At 37.9% G+C, this 4,193-nt stretch overlaps 1 long non-coding RNA gene across 1 annotated transcript in view; it reads right to left on the bottom strand.

Moving 5' to 3' along the window:
* Positions 1-1,278, bottom strand: part of LOC110456654 — a 20,376-nt gene extending 19,098 nt beyond the window's left edge. Inside the window, exon 1 of the long non-coding RNA XR_002463610.1 lies at positions 1,110-1,278. This is a non-coding gene — a long non-coding RNA (uncharacterized LOC110456654). The remainder of the gene's footprint in view (positions 1-1,109) is intronic.
* Between the last annotated feature and the right edge of the window lie 2,915 nt (positions 1,279-4,193).

The following is a 4,193-nucleotide window of genomic DNA, read 5'->3' as shown; positions in this document are numbered from 1 at the left end:
TGTACTGTAACCCGTCCCTACCTCAGTCACTTCTGTGTGTACTGTAACCTGCCCCTACCTCAGTCACTCCTGTCTATACTGTAACCCGTCCCTACCTCAGTCACTCCTGTCTGTACTGTAACCCGTCCCTACCTCAGTCACTCCTGTCTGTACTGTAACCCGTCCCTACATCAGTCACTCCTGCCTATACTGACACCCGTCCCTCCCTTTTGTTTTATAGTTTAATCAAATTGTGTTTGCCGCCTTCATCTAAATTATAATATTTTATTATAATGATGTTATTATTAGTATTGCATCAATCCCGTTTTTCTACTATTCAAACCTAATGCGTCACAGATATTTTTAATCGTTATCAAGTTTCAAGTTTTATTTTTACACTCACGCCACACGTATACCTGCGTAACAAGAGGTCACATATTACATAGTATACATTGATGGACATAGTACACACATTATATGACACATGATACAATTTATACAATAACAACCCATTTCAATAATTATTTTAGCTAACTTATTTTAGATATTAAGTAGCTTCATTACTCTTTGTATACAACCTACTTTTGTTAAAAGTACCGTGTTACAAATTGAGAACATTCCTTTCATTTTGATATAAGTTGGGTTGACATAATAACAATTTGGTATATAAAGTTGTCTAAGAGCTACAACAGATACATTAGTACATTGGTATAAGTAGTGGTATTCGTCCCCAACACAGTTATTACATAGAGGACATAACCTTTCCTCGCGTGGGACTCTATTCCGTCTTCCTGTTTCTATAGGAAATTTTATATTTGATGTTCTAAATTTGCATATTACTTTTCGTTCATTACGATTTAGCTTTAAATGAATAAGGAGTAAACTTGCCCTCGCGAGGAGGTTTCAACATCATGAAACCAACTTTGAATGAATTGATCGCATAATCTCTGCTTAATGATAGTTTTCAAGCATTGTCTACTAATTGTACATGATATTTGGAAAGTCCATAAATTATTAAATCCAGTATTGTTTAAGATATCTCGTATAAAGAATTCTCGTGCAAATTGTACATTAGCTTATACATTACACTAGATAATTTCAAGGTTGAAGATTATATACGATTCGCTTACATGAAACACGGGTAGTCTGTCTGCAGGTCACCACCTCCTTATACATGTAGTACATGTATTGATGTCATTGTCATGCGAGTCAATCTACCCACGCGAAGAAATACCAGACCGGATGATCTATTACCAAAATAATGGTATGACTTTCACTCTTCGCCTGAATCAAGGGGTTTTCTTTCTCCAAACATTCAGGGTGTTCGAAAAAAACTAATCACTTGATACAAGTGCCATGCCATTTGGCCACGTGTTATCCCTATTGCGTCAACCGTACGTCATAACATTTTTAATTGTCATTCAGACTTTCTACTAATTTCCAAGGACGTCTGTCCCGAACCTGGAGATATTAACTCGTGATAGCGATCGTTTTTATTATTAGTTATAACGTAGTTGGTTGCCAGAGATTTCAAGTTATAAAACCCCTATCTGATACTTGGTATAATATGGTAAATACTTCACTATTTCCGAAGAATTTGTTATTTATAATAGAGTTATATCGGCGCAATTTATACTTTTACTTTTACGGGGGAGCTTAAAAGCTAGGCGACTTAATTTGGGATCTTATCTTTTCTCTTCTTTCTAAACAACGTTCTTCTTCCTAGTGTGTCCCTTGGCAATGCCTCACTTCTGGCCTTTCCGTCCCCTGGCCGAGATATACCAGAGTCTGTAAAAATGGTAGTTTCTACTCCTGCTTAACGCTCAGTATAATGTGACCGGGTGGGGTGTCCTGCTGGGTGTCCTCGGCAGTATGTTTCAGTGAGGTACACTATAAAGTCCGAATCAGTTCAACGCTATCACAAGGAGACAAACACGAACATATCGCAGCCTCCCAAAACACACACGCATACACTATGGCCGTCCTTAAATGACCATAGCTGTTGATAGGACATTAAACAATACTAAACCAAACCAACAGTAGGTGTCAAGTGATTTATGGGCCCTGGTTAACTGGTCATAGGTAATTAGGGAGAGTACGGTACAGAAAGGTATACATTTTAGTGACAGGGTTAATATGGGAAGGTACTGTTTATAGGTTGTTTGGATGATGTGGAAGAGAGAAGTAGGTTTACTGAGTTGCTAATAGGATTGATGAATCTCGCACCGGAAAATGTAAGGATACACCTGTCCGAAATCTTTCACTTACATCTCAATTCCTCAATAACCCCTCCTCCCTTAAAAACCTCAAACTTTTATATTCGTCCTTCTGACAGTAACGATCGTACTTCTTTTCATCATCCTAGCAACATTTAACATTTCCCTTACCCTTTATAACTATTACTTTGTTTAGTTCGGTGACAACAGCATCCAGACGACGTTTTGGTATACTAGTAGAGACATCATACGTCTCTCTTTTGGTCGTTTAAGTCTGAAACTAACGAAGATTTTGTCAGGACAGCTATTTCCACCCTTGTCTTGTCCATCAACTTTACTTTCAGATAGATCGATATTTTGTTGGCATGAAACAAAAGGAAACTGGTTGATTATATTGATCAAATACACCCTCCCAAACTAGAGCATCAGCCGCTTACCTAGATATTTACTCTAAACGTAACTCATAGATGCGGATTACTGCTACATGTATTAAGTAGTACAGCGTGATGAGCGTAACGATGTGTAAAGTATTACAGTGTGATGAGCGTAACAATGTATAAGGTAGTACAGTGCGAGGAGCGTAACGATGTATTAAGTAGTACAGTGCGGTGAGCGTAACGATGTATTAAGTAGTACGGTGTGGTGAGCGTAACGATGCATTAAGCAGTATAGTCTGATGAGCGTAACGATGTATTAAGTAGCACAGAATGATGAGCGTAACGATGTATTAAGTAGCACAGAATGATGAGCGTAACGATGTATTAAGTAGTACAGTGTGGTGAGAGTAACGATGCATTAAGTAGTATAGTCTGATGAGCGTAACGTTGTATTAAGTAGTACAGTGTGATGAGCGTAATGATGTGTAAAGTATTACAGTGTGATGAGCGTATCAATGTATAAGGTAGTACAGTGCGATGAGCGTAACGATGTATTAAGTAGTACAGTGAGATGAGCGTAACGATGTATTAAGTAGCACAGAATGATGAGCGTAACGATGTATTAAGTAGTACGGTGTGATGAGCGTAACGATGTATTAAGTAGCACAGAATGATGAGCGTAACGATGTATTAAGTAGTACAGTGGGATGAGCGTAACGATGTATTAAGTAGTACAGTGGGATGAGCGTAACGATGTATTAAGTAGTACGGTGTGGTGAGCGTAACGATGCATTAAGTAGAACAGTGTAATGAGCGTAACGATGTATTAAGTAGTACAGTGTGGTGAGCGTAACGAATAGATGCGGATTACTGCTACATGTATTAAGTAGTACAGCGTGATGAGCGTAACGATGTGTAAAGTATTACAGCGTGATGAGCGTAACAATGTATAAGGTAGTACAGTGCGAGGAGCGTAACGATGTATTAAGTAGTACAGTGTGATGAGCGTAACGTTTCCGATTTTCCGATCGTGAATTTTCCCTTTCTTGAAAGTAACATCCTTATTTCCTAACCTATGTTGTTCGTATGTACATGCCACATTTATTTCGATGTTTACAGCCTCGCTCTGAAAAAAAACCAATTCACGTGATAAATGCCGATTGCTGAATGACATACCTACATCACAGATATTCTGAAAATGAAGACTATGGACAGGTATTGTCGCCATCTGGAAGTTAAGGCATTTTTTTTTTATTTTTTCACTTTTTCATTTTGTGATGTAAATAGCAACGTTTTTGATACTGCTTATTAATATGCCTTGCTGTTTCGTTGTCACTACTACTCCGTCCTCGTTTTGAGGACATGACATCATTTGTATGTGACCTTCATTTACATGGCGGGTGTCGTTAACAAAGGAGGAGACGCCTACCCTTTTGGAACACCTGGTTTTATTCTCTTTTTTGATTTTTCAAATGGTATTTCAGTAAAGGATCCCTCTGTTCATATATCGCCCTAATTAAATCGAGTTTGCGTCCGATATACAACCTTGTTTACTCTCCAGTTGATGTTTTGTTTTGAGTTGTTTTCTACACGAAATTTATCTTTATTCAATTAATTATTT

Source organism: Mizuhopecten yessoensis, unplaced genomic scaffold (genome assembly GCF_002113885.1).
Source record: "Mizuhopecten yessoensis strain PY_sf001 unplaced genomic scaffold, ASM211388v2 scaffold1029, whole genome shotgun sequence".
Taxonomy (NCBI): Eukaryota; Metazoa; Mollusca; class Bivalvia; order Pectinida; family Pectinidae; genus Mizuhopecten; species Mizuhopecten yessoensis.
Note: the sequence above shows the minus strand (reverse complement) of the source record. Positions and strands in the feature narration are given on the sequence as shown.